The sequence below is a fragment of the Tursiops truncatus genome, chromosome 3 (genome assembly GCF_011762595.2).
Source record: "Tursiops truncatus isolate mTurTru1 chromosome 3, mTurTru1.mat.Y, whole genome shotgun sequence".
NCBI classification, from domain to species: Eukaryota; Metazoa; Chordata; class Mammalia; order Artiodactyla; family Delphinidae; genus Tursiops; species Tursiops truncatus.
In genome coordinates this window covers 77,723,104-77,740,896 of record NC_047036.1, presented here as the reverse complement: position 1 = coordinate 77,740,896, position 17,793 = coordinate 77,723,104, and the positions used below count along the sequence as shown (strand labels likewise).

At 41.6% G+C, this 17,793-nt stretch overlaps 1 protein-coding gene across 9 annotated transcripts in view; it reads right to left on the bottom strand.

Annotated features, from left to right (window-relative positions):
• Positions 1–17,793, bottom strand: part of CAST (calpastatin) — a 129,492-nt gene that overhangs the window by 76,863 nt on the left and 34,836 nt on the right. The window contains exon 1 of one of the 9 annotated variants that reach the window (XM_019929674.3): positions 6,532–6,616. The exons of the other annotated variants lie outside the window; for them this stretch is intronic. The gene's annotated coding sequence lies outside the window, so the exon portion shown is untranslated. Of the gene's footprint in view, positions 1–6,531; positions 6,617–17,793 lie in introns of those variants that run through there. 9 annotated transcript variants of the gene reach the window in all.

Below are 17,793 nucleotides of genomic sequence, written 5' to 3'. Positions count from 1 at the left end.
GGGTGAAATGACCACTCTTTTCTACGGTCTATTGTTATCCACTGGCACTTTCCTTCTGATGACAAACAGCCTCTTCCTGCTTTCATTTGGTCAAAAGGAAGGTACTAGAATGCATTAGATAATAGGATAGATTCACAAAGTTACTTTTCAAAAGTATTTTCCAGCTGTTTTTTTTTGTTTGTCTTTTTGTGTTTTTTTTTGCGGTACGCGGGCCTTTCACTGCTGTGGCCTCTCCCGCTGCGGAGCACAGGCTCCGGACGCGCAGGCTCAGCGGCCATGGCTCACGGGCCCAGCCGCTCCGCGGCATGCGGGATCTTCCCGGACCGGGGCAAGAACCCATGTCCCCTGCATCGGAAGGCGGACTCCCAACCACTGCTCCACCAGGGAAGCCCTCCAGCTGGTTTTGAAATAAAGATTTTTAGTGCTGATACTGCCAGCCCAGGTTACTAAAGAGCCTATATGTTCCCTAAAAATACAGTCCTGCAATACCCCAAGAATATCTGTCTTCTCCAGTCTCATGACCCTAAACCCTGAGGACACCTGATACTTGCGATTATGCCTGTAGTGCACACTTTTCTTACAACAGAAAAATATAGAACGCTGTAGACATCACCAAGCCCAACAGTGCTGTCATTTTATAGGCAGATATTCTGGACCACTAGAGAAACTCTTAATGCTATACACATCCACACATCTAGTATATAGCTCAGTTGCAAGGATTTAAGAAAAAAAAAAAGTGCGATTTTCAAAATATTTATTGAGTTTTCAGAAAAATAATATTTGCCTATCTCTGTAAATCAGGAGTCTAAAACTCAAATGAAAATATACGTTGGGGGATGTGAATGAGTGTATCAGGCCAGTATGAAGAGGGAGTAGGAGGCCTCATGACAAAATAGAACATGTGTTCCTCATCTAAAGGCTTTCAAACATTTTAAATACATTGTGCAGGCTTAATAAAATTAATCTGAATTCTGATTCAAGAGCCCCCTTCTGTTCCAGACACAAAGCAATACTGTATAAAATTTAACATTAAAACATTAATTAAATAAAGAGATAAATCAAGAGATGGTGAATATGAAAGAGAAGTGGAGAACTCTGGAAGATGAAAATTCTGGCAACAAGTTTCAATTCCCTGCTGTAGACCAAGGCCTCTGAACCTGATACATCTTTGTAAATAAAATATTATGAAAAGATGCGTGTCTAAAAGCATGAGGATATTTATATTCCAGGACTCTGATGATGATAAGCCATGGTAATGGCATTAGATGAGGATCTTATTTGCCCTGTTGGATATAAACACAATTTCCTATTTTCATGATAAGGAGGAAACAGAAAAGGCTTATACAACTGAAAAACATACAAATAATTTTATTCTTTGCTCCTTTGTCTGGCCACCCTTAGTACAGCTAATAAAGAAACAATATGCAGGAGACTAAGCCCCTGGTTTCTCTGTAGGAACAGTGTTCTCCCGCAACACCTCTATTCTGGGCATCTCTGGAGGCGCCAAGGTCTCATCTAGGTCTTTATACTGAGGTCACTTGTGCAGGGGACCTTAATCCATTATAGAGTCCAAAGAGTATGCCTGCACACTAAACGGGTTCAATCTCTTATAGCAACTTTGAGTGAAATGGGAGTGGTCCAGGCCCTTTCTTGGGCTCCAAAAGAGGGCCATAAACATCAATCACGCCAGTTCATGGGGGCCCCTCAGTATGATTCAAAAGTCTCAGCCCCTGTGAACAGCTACAGCTCTCACCAAGATTTCACTGCATTGCTAAGGTCGGAAGACGACTGCCCACAGATAGGCTCTGGCTAGCTCAACTCACTTCTTAGAGCAGTGCTCATCAAATTTTAACAGGTGTAAGGATTTACCTCGAGAGCTTATTAAGGCATAGATTCCTCAGTGATCCTGATTGGGTAAGTCTGAGATGGGGCTTGGGAAATCTCCATTTTTAAATAAGTATCCCAGGTGAATTTGACGCAGATGCTCTCCAGACTACATATCATGAAACACTGAATTAGAGCATTCCAAGGGGGTGCAGTACATCCCCAGGACAAGGATCGGGAGAGCCCCAGGGCCATGGATTAGTCTGGAATTATCCTACTGGCCTGCATTTTCTATTTGAGAACCAAGAAACTTCTCTTTTCTAAAGAGACCCCCAACTGTTAAAGCACAGCTCTGTGCAATTAAGGAAGCCTTGCTTTGATTACAGTCAGCTTCCTCATTCCTCAGTAGTCCCTTGGCAGGACTCACTGGGAAACACCTTCTATTCCAGGACTCTGATGATGACAAGCCACAGCGTCATCACCACTCACCCATATCTTAGCCATTAGGATCAGTATGTACCATGGGGCCTGGAAAACTGAGGATAATTATAAGCGTGTTGGCAATATGTAAAAAAAACAAAAAACTGTTTACCAAAGTTAACTTGGTTAATCAGTAAAAGCAGACCCAAATCCTCTTTCCAACGTATAAGAAATCCTCCCAAATAAAACTAAAACAACTAGTGTTAGTTGTTTTTTTTTTTTAAGTGTTGCAAAGGGATCTGTGGGAAAAGAAATAAACACTACCAACAAAACGGGCCAAGCAGTACCTTTGTAACTAATGTATGCCAATTATTCCTGGGGAAGGAGTCAGTAAAAAAGATAATAGGTGAGTAGATAGGCATCTGAGGTTCTCCTTGTCTCGCTAAGGATATGTACCCACGGCGAGGCAGATGCCAAATGCGAAATAAGAAACTAAATTGAGACAATGTGTCCTTAGAGCTAAGTGTCTGGAATCCAGGGGCAGGTTATTCTGTTGACGCGCTTGTCTGTCCTCCCCTGCACCTTAGGTTGGGTGGTGAAGAAAGAAACAGGAAGATGAGCAGCGGAAACTTGTCACCCTCAAAGCTGGCTTGGAAGACGGACAACACAGACTCAGTCAGCTGTGGGGTCTCCAGTTCAACTGTGTAGAGTGCAGGACAAATGGAAACCTCAGGTATAGTTGACAGCGGATGGAAATCCAGTCTGTCTACAAGGGACAGTTGTCAAGAACATCTCATAAGAGAGCCCTAGAATGAATCAGAACTCTCTGTCCTACATAACAGCACACAGAAAAGTATACGGGGGAGACCATGGTACTGGGGGAGACCATGGTACTGGTAGTTAAGGGCAAGTCTGGAAAGCTGGGATTAAGAAAATACTGAAGGAGGAGAGCCAACGCCTGGGAAGTTGGATGTGTTCAGACCTCTGAAGAGTCCTGCATCCAACTGACTGGTTGCAGGTCTGCTTTAAGGGACTCATATTCCTAATGTTTATAATGTTAACATTCCTAATGTTTATTCCCAGAAAAACAGGGCCAAGCTTAACCTCAGCCCCCTTCCCTCAACCTTCCACTGTGCTTTCATAGCACCTTGATAGCAATGATTTTTAGCACTTTTTACACTGTGTCTTTATATTTGTTATATGGACCATACTTCACTTCTGTATTCCTAGCACCATGTCTGGCCACTGTAGAAGTTAATAAGAAAAGAGTTCATTACTGATAATTTGATTATCTACTCCTTAATCTTTAGCTAAAGGACAAACAGATGTTAAGTTCTAAAAACTCTACTTATAAATTCTAGAGAACAAAAATGAATATTATTTTACTTTTTCTGCCTACCTAGGAAAAATTTCTAAACTAGTGCAGTGGTATCTTAAGGCTCTGTTCATATTAAGATAAAACCAATATTCTTTTTCAATTCAATAAATATTTATTGAGAAATTACTATGTGGAAGGCACCGTGGTAGATGCGATGGGGGTCCAAAGATGTGGATTCTGTCTTCAAAGGGCTCCCAGTATAGTGAAAAGCTGGTATTCTAAGAACAAAGGTAATCAGAGGTAACCAAAGGTAGCCAAATGAGACTATGTAACCAAACGAGACTTTAGTGTGTGTTAACTTCACCCACTAAAACTCATTTTTTGGAAAGTATTTTATGGAGAGTTGTTCAACATGTCCTGAGAAACAATACAGTGCAATGGTTAAGAGATCAGGCTCTTAATCTGAAAAATGGGCAAAATAAGGGTATCTACTTCATCACTGCATCATCATCACATCATGTAAAGTGTTCAACATATGCCTAGAACCCAGTAATCATCAGTAAATGTAGCTATAACTATTAATACTCAGATCTAATACAGATTGTACTGATCTGTTCTTTTTTCTGAAACCTATTAAAGTCACTTGCTAATAATTTATTATTATTGCCTAATGTGGACAGAAGGGCACAAGGGTAAGAGTGACACTTTACTAGCAATAGGATTACACATAGACTCCACCCAAATCTCCAACGTCCAAATATACAGAAGTCAACGGAAGTCAATATACGGAAGTCATGTTGCTCAGAAGTCAACATGTCTTAAGGGATACTGTAAAGTGCCTTAAAAATTGGAAATAATGGGACTGAGTAATTATTTATATGGCTTACCATAAAAATAGTGTACCAATTGTTCTTAAGGGGAAGTAGCACCCAACTAAAGGGTATTTTAAGACGTGTGAGAGACAGTGTTTTTGTCATGCTCTGGCATTCAGTGGGAACAAGACAGCCCTGCCCAACTAAGAATCATCAACCCAAATGCCATTAGAACTCTGTTGAGAAACACTGGGTAGCTGACATTTTTAAGTTAAAAGCTATTCACAGAGAAAAAAATAAAACACAATTGTTTTTGAAGACCCATTGTACTTTCCCAGTATGCAGATTATTAATTCAATGTATCAAAAATTATAGGATAAAATATGTTCCTCTTTATGAGGCCAGACACATTGATGCTAAAACACATATTCTAGATTTCTATAGTCTTCAAAATGAGGGTACTCTGAGGTATAATGAAAGAAAAGATACAAAGACATCTATGTATACAGGAGAACATAGGCTGTGGGCTTTTTATTTAAACAGGACTAAACAATTAGATGGTTCATATTTTGGGAAAAGTAAATAGTCCTACCTAAGAATTGGTGATGCATTAAAGATATAATTGTTATTATAAACAATGAATAGGAACACAAATATTTGACTGATTTTAAAAAGTTAGTTCAAATTAATTCCTCATGTTTTCTTAATTTTGTTTGTTTCATTCTTTCAAACTGCTATTTCACATGATACCTTTTAAATTTTCATTGTGAGAGAAGAATTATACTCAGCCAATTCATGGAACCATCAAGAAACTGAACCTACCACTAATACTGTACTATAATCAACTCCTCTCTGCAGTGGGAATCCTCTCTCAAAGCATGTGAACTGAACCATAACCAACATTTACACTTGAATGCACTGCTTCATAAACACTGTCATGCAGTCTGTGAAGCTCACTTTTTTGTAATAGTCACCAAGGGTCCTTGCTGCATGCACCAGGATTCCCACTCCATCGTCATTGCTATTGGCCATCTAGCCCTTCTCCATCAGTCAGCAGATACGGCCTTTGCTAGTTCGGCATGATTTTGCTAAACGTCACTACTTTGTTTTAATCTTATACTGTCTCCTAGAAGCCAGGCAGCATTCCCAGCGACAAATATCCTTTAGATACTGAAAAATCAGTGTGCAAAAGTTAAATTCAGTGCCCACAAACAAAATGTCAGGAAGAGGCACTCTTTAAATTACTCATTAGAAAATAAACTTTACCCTTTTGAACTAGATGCCACTCCTTATTGAGCTTCGCTGCAATGCAGAGGTTTTCTCTCTAGAAACATCTCATATATCAGGAACTTTCCAGAGCTGCTGATTAAGCACTTCCCTTCCTCTGATGTAGGTATAGGTGGGTTCCTAGAGGGCTCGTCATAGGCCCTAAGGTCCAGCCCTTTAAGGAAGCTTCTTAAACTCTGACTCGTTTTCTCAGCTGTAAAATGGGTATAAAGAACTTGCCTCTTACCCGTTTATAACTGAGGAATGCTAGGACCCTAACAATACATAAAAGATCGTCAAATCTCCATGAAAACATTTCCATTCTTGAAATACAGGTACAAAGTACCCCTCAGTGATGTCATCCGACCACAGTCTCAGGCTGTGTTCAAGGAAATAGAACCAAAACATGTCACATTTGCCACACCACACCCAGCATGTATCAGGTAAACGGAGAGGTTATACACAGTGAGGCGGCATTCTCTAAAACGGAGGTCATCACAGTGGAGGGGGCAGGGCGCGGGGAGAAGATTGGGTCTAACCCTAGAGATAAAAGTGCCAAACCAAATCGACAGAGCTCCTGCTTTCCTTCTTTCAGCATTTTCTCCGGATCACACAAACTCCTGGTTTTGTAACCCTACCGTGTACGATCACCAGACACATTCCCAGCCCAGAAGCCAGCAACAGTGGCGCCGACAGGGAGGAGGGGTTGACTAGTAACACAAGTGAACTTAGAATCCGTTTGGAAGGAAATGGATTCTCAAGGGCAATAGACGGGTAAGAGCGCACGTCCAAGTCTGGGAGCCGTGGCAGGGTCCGAGCCTGGGACGCGCAGGGCCGGCGCGAAGGCAGCGCGGGCTGCCCGCCTGGGAAGCAGACGAAATCAGTACTCACTCCGCGTCCGGCTTCCGGGCCCAGAGACTTCAGCGGGGTTTGGGGGATGTTTGCATTCCCGGTTGGGCTCGGCCCTCTCAGTTTCCGTTTGGAGCCTCAGCCCAGCCCGCAGAGAGGGAGGCGGCGGGGCGGCCCCAGGACGCGACGCTGGCCGCTCCCCGCCCCCTTCGCCCGCCCCCAGCGCGGTTCCAGGAGGGAGGTGCCCGCCGCCGCCGACTCATCGCGGGGCTGGCATCCCGGAGGCTGGCAGACTAAACAGCGCAGCCTGTGATGCAGGCCACCGGCCGATGGCAGAGGTCTACCACTCCTAGGATGTCGCCAAAGGCCCAAAGTGGGCTCTTTGCAAACACACGCCCCCAAATATTACTTTTGAAGCTATAAAGTAACTTAACAATTCACATTGTATAACGGATTTTTTTTTTAAAGAGCAGTTGAACAGAACTAGAATTCTACTGAATTACTGGACGTGGTACATTATGACTAAACATTTCAAAATAACTAAGAAGGGATTTTAAGCCACAGAATAAGAATTCATGAATTCATATTGCTATAAATAAATAAATGAATGAATAAGTATATAGGGGAGAAGGAAATGCTCTCCCTTATAGAAGAATGCCAACTAATAAATGTAAGTGATGGGGTTAGACAGAAGAGTTCCAAAATTTAAAGGAAATATGGGAAGCCAACTTTTCCCAAAGCCATAAAGCAATCACAGTGAAGGCTCTGGACAGTGAGCTTGGGGTATGAGTGGAGGAGGCTGCGGTGGCGCGGGGCTGAGGACCCGAGGCCTCAGGCCGATAGCTAGTGACAACTCAGCAGCCAGTCCTTCAGCCTCCAAGCCAGAGGTGACGGCATTCCGAAGGCGGAGAGCTCAGCGGCACAGCGCACAGCGGCGCACCCGCCTGCTCCCGGCAGTCAAAGCACGTGGGGTCGTCCTGACTTCTCCTGCTAGGTGTTCCTCACAACCACCTTGTCTATTATCAGTGTTCCTTTACTTCTGCTAAATAAAGGTGGCGAAGTAAGAGCCCTTCCAACTCTAATATTTTATTATAATTCCCTGAGAAGACCCTGTCCTCATAATTCTTTTTTTTTAACATCTTTATTGGAGTATAATTGCTTGACAACGTTGTGTTAGTTTCTGCTGTATAACAAAGTGAATCAGATATACATATACATATATCCCCATATCTCCTCCCTCTTGCGTCTCCCTCCCACCCTCCGTATCCCACCCCTCTAGGTGAACACAAAGCACCAAGCTGATCTTCCTGTGCTATGCGGCTGCTTCCCACTAGCTATCTATTTTACATTTGGTAGTGTATATATGTCCATGCCACTCTCTCATTTCGTCCCAGCTTACCCTTCCCCCTCCCCGTGTCCTCAAGTCCATTCTCTACGTCTGTGTCTTTATTCCTGTCCTGCCCCTAGGTTCTTCAGAACCATTTTTCTTTAGATTCCATATATATGTGTTAGCATACGGTATTTGTTTTTCTCTTTCTGACTTACTTCACTCTGTATGACAGACTCTAGGTCCATCCAGCTCACGACAAATAACTCAATTTCGTTTCTTTCTATGGCTGAGTAATATTCCATTGCATATGTGTGCCACATCTTCTTTATCCATTCATCTGTTAATGGACACTTAGGTTGCTTCCATATCCTGGCTATTGTAAACAGTGCTGTAGTGAACATTGTGGTACATGACTCTTTCTGAATTATGGTTTTCTCAGGGTATATGCCCAGTAGTGGGATTGCTGGGTCATATAGTAGTTATATTTTTAGTTTTTTAAGGAACCTCCATACTGTTCTCCATAGTGGCTGTGTCAATTTACATTCCCACCAACAGAGCAAGAGGGTTCCCTTTTCTCCACACACCCTCTTCAGCATTTATTGTTTGTAGATTTTCATAATTCTTCTTGATGAAAATTCAGCTTAAAATTCCTTTTTTGTTTACTGTCAGTATTTTCTCTGCTTTTTTGTTTCTCAAATAAACCTCAGCTTGTCTAGGTTTTCCTGAGACAAAAGACAACTAGGATGACTTATTTGGGCCACGCCCCAAGAGGGATGAGCCCTGGGTCCCAGAGCCCCACTGTTAGGCAGCATAACTCCCTCAATGAGGGTGAGTATGTCTGAGCTCCTCAAGAGTACAGGTTAGTAATTATATGGTTATGAAGTAAATTTTCCAAAGATTCTTGTCCTGCAGGACAGGTAGAAAGGGGCTCCCTTCCCTGGAGATGAAGAGGGATGGATCACTGCCAGGTGTGCCGTGTCTATCCCAGTCCCTGAGGCTCATCCTTTCCCCCAGTGGGGCCTCCACATCACCCGCATCTGAAAAACTGGAGGGTACTTATTAAATAGAGAAAATCCTGGACCTACCCCCTCCTGGTGAATCAGATTCTTGTGGCTTGGAACGTGAGGATCTGCATTTTAACCAGATTTTCTAATCGATGTTTAAGTAATCTAAGGTACAGGTGGTCTAAATTACCCACATTCAGCACAATTCAGCATCCTTGCTGCTCAAAGTGTGGTCACCAGACCAGCAGCAGCAGCAACTGGGAGCTTGTTAGAAAAGCAGAAAGAATCTCAGCCTCGCCCCAGACTTTCTGAGTCACAATCTTCATTTTAGTAAACACCTCACCGATTCAGTATGTACATTAAAATATGAGAATTACTGCTCTGATCTTGTTTCCCAAACCTTGGTTATTTGTGTACTACCTACTTAATATTTTTTAATCTGCCACAGCTACATGTACTTAATATTTTAAAAAATAGATTTACCTTTTTAACCATTAATCTAGCCTTGTCTCAAGCAAAACCATCCATGGGATCACGTTTTGAAGTGCTAGTTTACTTTCCTAGCACATTAAAATACATGCAGAACTTTTGAAATAGAAACGCTTGCCTGCTTAGCGAACAGTGTCATCAAACACACCACATGTGGTCCAGCGGTTCTGTGGGTGAGCCTGACACTGAATGATGGAATACCTCCCACAATATGCAGAGTTTATTCAGCCCCTCAGTCATATTATGGATGAGAAAAGTAAAGGCCTGGGAGGAGGGCTGTGCCGCCACAGTTAACACAGCTAGTTATGGCAGAACCAGGGCCAAAACCACAGAAGGACTTCTCTGGTGGGTGCTTATCCCTGTGCAGATTTTCTCCTCTCTAACTGGGAGAAAAGCTGTTTGTACCCTCTTCTGTTTAAAAGGCCTAATGCTGCTACACAACCTATAATCAGTGATTTTCCTCCAGTTCAATTAGGTCATTCTCCTGTTTTCCTTTCTGTAGTGGATAGCTGGCAGCTGACAATACACTTGAAAAATCCTCACTACTCACGGATCATTTCCCACCTAATCAATAAGCACCTTCCCAGAGGAGAACCAGAGCGTTCCCAACCCCAGATTCCGCGCAGCAGAGCTGAGGCATGGGAATTGCACTGGCCAATCAGCCATGCCTCACAACAGTGAGATTGAAAATAAGCCTGTGTGGAGGCGCCACCCACCGGTAGATCTGTGTTATGATAAGGCCTTTCAGCATTTGAGACTGGCAGTGCCAGAGTTTCTGGCCTCCAGTCCTAAATGTGATAGGTGCTGAGCTGCAGTGGCAGCAAGGAGAAGCTCCCACGGTGTGTCCGGGCATTGTTCCTGGCTGTGAAACTACATTCCTTCTGCTGGAGCCTTCTGGATTTCTCTAGGAGCTACCCGCCATCCCTTAAGAAATTCCTTTTTAGCTTGAACTAGTCAGAGTAAATTCCAATTGGAACTGACAGCTTAAACCAGTACTTCTTCTTAATAGCTATGCTCTCCTGCAGAGACAGTCCTGATGCAAGTTCAACCTCGCTTTCCTTACCTGAATAAGTTGGTGGTTACGATAGAAGTTGTCTGAGAACTTTTCCAGTAACACAGTTGCCTGACTGTGGATCGCAACTATTTTCTTATTTAATAAGAGTCTAATTTCTTTTCTTTCTTTCTTTTTTGTTTTTACATCTTTATTGGAGTATAACTGCTTTACAATGGGGTGTTTCTGCTTTATAAGAAAGTGAATCAGTTATACATATACATATGTTCCCATATCTCTTCCCACTTGCGTCTCCCTCCCTCCCACCCTCCCTATCCCACCCCTCTAGGTGGTCACAAAGCACCGAGCTGATCTCCCTGTGCTATGTGGCTGCTTCCCACTAGCTATCTATTTTATGTTTGTTTTTTGTTTTTTTTTGCGGGATGCGGGCCTCTCACTGTTGTGGCCTCTCCTGTTGCGGAGCACAGGCTCCGGACGCGCAGGCTCAGGGGCCATGGCTCACGGGCCCAGCCGCTCCGCGGCATGTGGGATCTTCCCGGACCGGGGCATGAACCCGTGTCCCCTGCATCGGCAGGCGGACTCTCAACCACTGCGCCACCAGGGAAGCCCCAAGCTATCTATTTTACGTTTGGTAGTGTATATATGTCCATGCCACTCTCTCGCTTTGTCACAGCTTACCCTTCCCCCTCCCCATATCCTCAAGCCTATTCTCTAGTAGGTCTGTGTCCTTATTCCTGTCTTACCCCTAGGTTCTTCATGACATTTTTTTTCTTAAATTCCATATATATGTGTTAGCATACGGTATTTGTCATTCTCTTTCTGACTTACTTCACTCTGTATGACAGACTCTAGGTCCATCCACCTCATTACAAATAGCTCAATTTAGTTTCTTTTTATGGCTGAGTAATATTCCATTGTATATATGTGCTACTTCTTCTTTATCCATTCATCCGATGATGGACACTTAGGTTGTTTCCATCTTCTGGCTATTGTAAATAGAGCTGCAATGAACATTTTGCTACATGACTCTTTTTGAATTATGGTTTTCTCAGGGTATATGCCCAGTAGTGGGATTGCTGGGTCATATGGTAGTTCTATTTGCAGTTTTTTAAGGAACCTCCATACTGTTCTCCATAGTGGATGTACCAATTCACATTCCCACCAGCAGTGCAAGAGTGTTCCCTTTTCTCCACACCCTCTCCAGCATACATTGTTTCTAGATTTTTTGATGATGGCCATTCTCACTGGTGTGAGATGATATCTCATTGTAGTTTTGATTTGCATTTCTCTAATGATTAATGATGTTGAGCATTCTTTCATGTGTTTGTTGGCAATCTGTATATCTTCTTTGGAGAAATGTCTATTTAGGTCTTCTGCCCATTTTTGGATTGGGTTGTTTGTTTTTTTGTTATTGAGCTGCATGAGCTGCTTGTAAATTTTGGAGATTAATCCTTTGTCAGTTGCTTCATTTGCAAATATTTTCTCCCATTCTGAGGGTTGTCTTTTGGTCTTGGTTAGGGTTTCCTTTGTTGTGCAAAAGCTTTGAAGTTTCATTAGGTCCCATTTGTTTATTTTTGTTTTCATTTCCATTTCTCTAGGAGGTGGGTCAAAAAGGATCTTGCTGTGATTTATGTCATAGAGTGTTCTGCCTATGTTTTCCTCTAAGAGTTGGATAGTGTCTGGCCTTACATTTAGGTCTTTAATCCATTTTGAGCTTATTTTTGTGTATGGTGTTAGGGAGTGATCTAATCTCATACTTTTACATGTACCTGTCCAGTTTTCCCCGCACCACTTATTGAAGAGGCTGTCCTTTCTCCACTGTATATTCCTGCCTCCTTTATCAAAGATAAGGTGACCATATGTGCGTGGGTATATCTCTGGGCTTTCTATCCTGTTCCATTGATCTATCTTTCTGTTTTTGTGCCAGTACCATACTGCCTTGATTACTGTAGCTTTGTAGTATAGTCTGAAGTCAGGGAGCCTGATTCCTCCAGCTCTGTTTTTCTTTCTCAAAATTCCTTTGGCTATTCGGGGTCTTGTGTGTTTCCATACAAATTGTGAAATTTTTTGTTCTAGTTCTGTGAAAAATGACAGTGGTAGTTTGATAGGGATTGCATTGAATCTGTAAATTGCTTTGGGTAGTAGAGTCATTTTCACAATGTTGATTCTTCCAATCCAAGAACATGGTATATCTCGCCATCTATTAGTATCATCTTCAATTTCTTTCATCAGTGTCTTATAATTTTCTGCATACAGGTCTTTTGTCTCCTTAGGTAGGTTTAGTCTTACATATTTCATACATTTTGTTGCAATAGTAAATGGGAGTGTTTTCTTGATTTCACTTTCAGATTTTTCATCTTTAGTGTATAGGAATGCCAGAGATTTCTGTGCATTAATTTTGTATCCTGCTACTTTACCAAATTCATTGATTAGCTCTACTAGTTTTCTGGTAGCATCTTTAGGATTCTCTATGTATAGTATCATGTCATCTGCAAACAGTGACAGCTTTACTTCTTCTTTTCTGATTTGGATTCCTTTTATTTCCTTTTCTTCTCTGATTGCTGTGGCTAAAACTTGCAAAACTATGTTGAATAAGAGTGGTGAGAGTGGGCAACCTTGTCTTGTTCCTGATCTTAGTGGAAATTCTTTCAGTTTTTCACCATTGAGGACGATGTTGGCTGTGGGTTTGTCATATATGGCCTTTATTATGTTGAGGAAAGTTCCCTCTATGCCTACTTTCTGGAGGGTTTTTATCATAAATGGGTGCTGAATTTTGTCAAAAGCTTTCTCTGCATCTATTGAGATGATCATATGGTTTTTCTCCTTCAATTTGTTAATATGGTTTATCACATCGATTGATTTGCGTATATTGAAGAAATCTTGCATTCCTGGAATAAACCCCACTTGATCATGGTGTATGATCCTTTTAATGTGCTGTTGGATTCTGTTTGCTTTTTTTTTTTTTTTTTTTTTTTTTTTGCGGTACGCGGGCCTCTCACTGTTGTGGCCTCTCCCGTTGCGGAGCACAGGCTCTGGACGCGCAGGCTCAGCAGCCACGGCTCACGGGCCCAGCCGCTCCACGGCATGTGGGATCTTCCCGGACCGGGGCACGAACACGTGTCCTCTGCATCGGCAGGCAGACTCTCAACCACTGCGCCACCAGGGAAGCCCTGTTTGCTAGTATTTTGTTGAGGATTTTTGCATCTATGTTCATCAGTGATATTGGCCTGTAGTTTTCTTTCTTTGTGACATCCTTGTCTGGTTTTGGTATCAGGGTGATGGTGGCCTCGTAGAATGAATTTGGGAGTGTTCCTCCCTCTGCTATATTTTGGAAGAGTTTGAGAAGGATAGGTGTTAGCTCTTCTCTAAATGTTTGATGGAATTCACCTGTGAAGCCATCTGGTCCTGGGCTTTTGTTTGTTGGAAGATTTTTTTTTTTTTTTTTTTTTTTGCGGTACATGGGCCTCTCACTGCTGTGGCCTCTCCCGTTGCGGAGCACAGGCTCCGGATGCGCAGGCTCAGCGGCCATGGCTCACAGGCCTAGCCGCTCCGCGGCATATGGGATTTTCCCAGACCGGGGCACGAACCCGTGTCCCCTGCATCGGCAGGCGGACTATCAACCACTGCGCCTCCAGGGAAGCCCTGTTGGAAGATTTTTAATCACTGCTTCAATTACAGTGCTTGTGATTGGTCTGTTCATATTTTGTATTTCTTCCTGATTCAGTCTTGGCAGGTTGTGCATTTCTAAGAATTTGTCCATTTCTTCCAGGTTGTCCATTTTATTGGCATAGAGTTGCTTGTAGTAATCTCTCATGATCTTTTTTATTTCTACAGTGTCAGTTGTTACTTCTCCTTTTTCATTTCTAATTCTATTGATTTGGGTCTTCTCCCTTTTTTTCTTGATGAGTCTGGCTAATGGTTTATCAATTTTGTTTATCTTCTCAAAGAACCAGCTTTTAGTTTTATTGAGCTTTGCTATCATTTCCTTCATTTCTTTTTCATTTATTTCTGATCTGATCTTTACGATTTCTTTCCTTCTGCTAACTTTGGAGTTTTTTTGTTCTTCTTTCTCTAATTGCTTTAGGTGCAAAGTTAGGTTGTTTATTCAAGATGTTTCCTGTTTCTTAAGGTAGGATTTTATTGCTATAAACTTCCCTCTTAGAACTGCTTTTGCTGCATCCCATAGGTTTTGGGTCATCATGTCTCCATTGTCATTTGTTTCTAGGTATTTTTTATTTCCTCTTTGATTTCTTCAGCGATCACTTCATTATTAAATACTGTATTGTTTAGCCTCCATGTGTTTGTATTTTTTACAGATCTTTTCCTGTAATTGATATCTAGTCTCATAGCGTTGTGGTCAGAAAAGATACTTGATACAATTTCAATTTTCTTAAATTTACCAAGGCTTGATTTGTGACCCAAGATATGATCTATCCTGGAGAATGTTCCATGAGCACTTGAGAAAAATGTGTATTCTGTTGTTTTTGGATGGAATGTCCTATAAATATCAATTAAGTCCATCTTGTTTAATGTATCATTTAAAGCTTGTGTTCCCCTATTTATTTTCATTTTGGATGATCTGTGCATTGGTGAAAGTGGGGTGTTAAAGTCCCCTACTATGAATGTGTTACTGTCGATTTCCCCTTTTATGGCTGTTAGTATTTGCCTTATGTATTGAGGTGCTCCTATGTTGGGTGCATAAATATTTACAATTGTTCTCTCTTCTTATTAGATCGATCCGTTGATCATTATGTAGTGTCCTTCTTTGTCTCTTCTAATAGTCTTTATTTTAAAGTCTATTTTGTCTGACATGAGAATTGTTACTCCAGTTTTCTTTTGGTTTCCATTTGCATGGAATATCTTTTTCCATCCCCTCACTTTCAGTCTTTATGTGTCTCTAGGTCTGAAGTGGGTCTCTTGTAGACAGCATATATATGGGTCTTGTTTTTGTATCCATTCAGCCAATCTGTGTCTTTTGGTGGGAGCATTTAGTCCATTTCCATTTAAGGTAATTATCGATATGTATGTTCCTATTCCCATTTTCTTAATTCTTTTGGGTTTGTTATTGTAGGTCTTTTCCTTCTCTTATGTTTCTTGCCTAGAGAAGATCCTTTAGCATTTGTTGTAAAGCTGGTTTGGTGGTGCTGAACTCTCTCAGCTTTTGCTTGTCTATAAAGGGTTTAATTTCTCTATCAAATCTGAATGAGATCCTTGCTGGGTAGAGTAATCTTGCTTGTAGGTTTTTCTCCTTCATCACTTTAAATATGTCCTGCCAGTCCCTTCTGGCTTGCAGAGTTTCTGCTGAAAGATCAGCTGTTAACCTCATGGGGATTCCCTTGTGTGTTATTTGTTGTTTTTCCCTTGCTGCTTTTAATATGTTTTCTTTGTATTTAATTTTTGACAGTTTGATTAATATGTGTCTTGGCATGTTTCTCCTTGGATTTATCCTGTATGGGACTCTCTGTGCTTCCTGGAGTTGATTACCTATTTCCTTTCCCATATTAGGGAAGTTTTCAACTATAATCTCTTCATATATTTTCTCAGTCCCTTTCTTCTTCTCTTCTTCTTCTGGAACCCCTATAATTCAAATGTTGGTGCATGTAATGTCTTCCTAGAGGTCTCTGAGACTGTCCTCAGTTCTTTTCATTCTTTTTTCTTTATTCTGTTCTGCAGTAGTTATTTCCACTACTTTATCTTCCAGGTCATTTATCTGTTCTTCTGTCTCAGTTATTCTGCTATTGATCCCTTCTAGAGTATTTTAAATTTCATTTATTGTGTTGTTCATTGTTGCTTGTTTCCTCTTTAGTTCTCCTAGGTCCTTGTTAAATGTTTCTTGCATTTTCTCTATTCTATTTCCAAGATTTTGTATCATCTTTACTATCATTATTCTGAATTCTTTTTCAGGCAGACTGCCTATTTCCTCTTTATTTGTTAGGTCTGGTGGGTTTTTACCTTCCTCCTTCACGTGCTGTGTTTTTCTGTCTTCTCATTTTGCTTATCTTACTGTGTTTGGGGTCTCCTTTTGGCAGGCTGCAGGTTCGTAGTTCCCGTTGTTTTTGGTGTCTGTCCCCAGTGGCTAAGGTTGGTTCAGTGGGTTGTGTAGGCTTCCTGGTGGAGGGGACCAGTACCTGTGTTCTGGTGGATGAGGCTGGATCTTGTCTTTCTGGTGGGCAGGTCCACAACTGGTGGTGTGTTTTGGGGTGTCTGTGGACTTATTATGATTTTAGGCAGCCTCTCTGCTACTGGGTGGGGTTGTGTTGCTGTCTTGCTAGTTGTTTGGCATAGGGTGTCCAGCACTGTAGCTTGCTGGTCATTGAGTGAAGCTGGGTGTGGGTGTTGAGATGGAGATCTCTGGGAGATTTTCGCCGTTTCATATTACGTGGAACTGGGAGGTCTCCTGTGGACCAGTGTCCTGAAGTTGGCTCTCCCACCTCAGAGGCACAGCACTGACTCCTGGCTGTAGCACCAAGAGCCTTTCATCCACACGGCTTGTAAATGTTCTGTCCAAGATTCTGGAATCTGCATTTCTTCATCAAGTTCTGGTTCCTGCTAGTGTTGGAGGGTCTCCTGCAGAGGTAGGGGTAGCTATCTCTCACCGTGAGGACAAAGACACTGGCAACAGAAGTCCTGGGAAGTACTCCTTTGCGTGAGCCCTCCGAGAGTCCTCCATTAGCCCCACCCAAGAACCCGGGTCAAGAGTCTAATTTCTATAGCCTCATTAGTCCTCATTATTAATTTATCAAAAATTTAATTTTAATCACTAAACATCTTATAATAATTATTTTGAGTTATTCAATAGAGATATCTATGCCACTTAAGTGCTCTGGATCCTCCAAGCCCAGGACTGCATGGCAGAAGTGGTATTATTTGTGCACATAATTACTGATTTTGTAAGAAGTCTCATAAAACAGTTCTGCAATACATGGTAACTAACCATTCTGTCATTAAATACTGAATCCTTAATACAGACTATGATTTTCTTAATAATTGTAAAATTGTCACTTTAACTTTCGAGTTGAATGTGTCCAGAATCAAGAAAACCAGGCCTAATTCTCACTGCCAATTGTATTTACTATTTTGTCATGTCATGTGTTGGGAGAATATTATTTGCCTGTGTGTGTTATGATAATTAATTGTGTAATAAAATGCTTCAAGGGATCACAAATGCTATTACCCCCAGCTTTTCTGAATGATGCATGGGAATGATCATTTTTAGGTGATGATGATACCAAGCCCTTTCAATCTGGCATCAAAAGACAAAATAAGAAAAACAAGAAAGCATATGTATTTTTTTCTTCTAATACTCTATAAGAGTTAAAGATATAGAAAGGAAGGAATGAAGAATTAAATCCTGGAAAAACTAATATTCAGGAAACTGGTGAAGGAAATTGAGTCAGGAAACCACAGTGAAAACGAATAATCAAGAGAAGAATGGAGATAGGAGAAGGCAGTGTCAGAAGCCAAGGAGA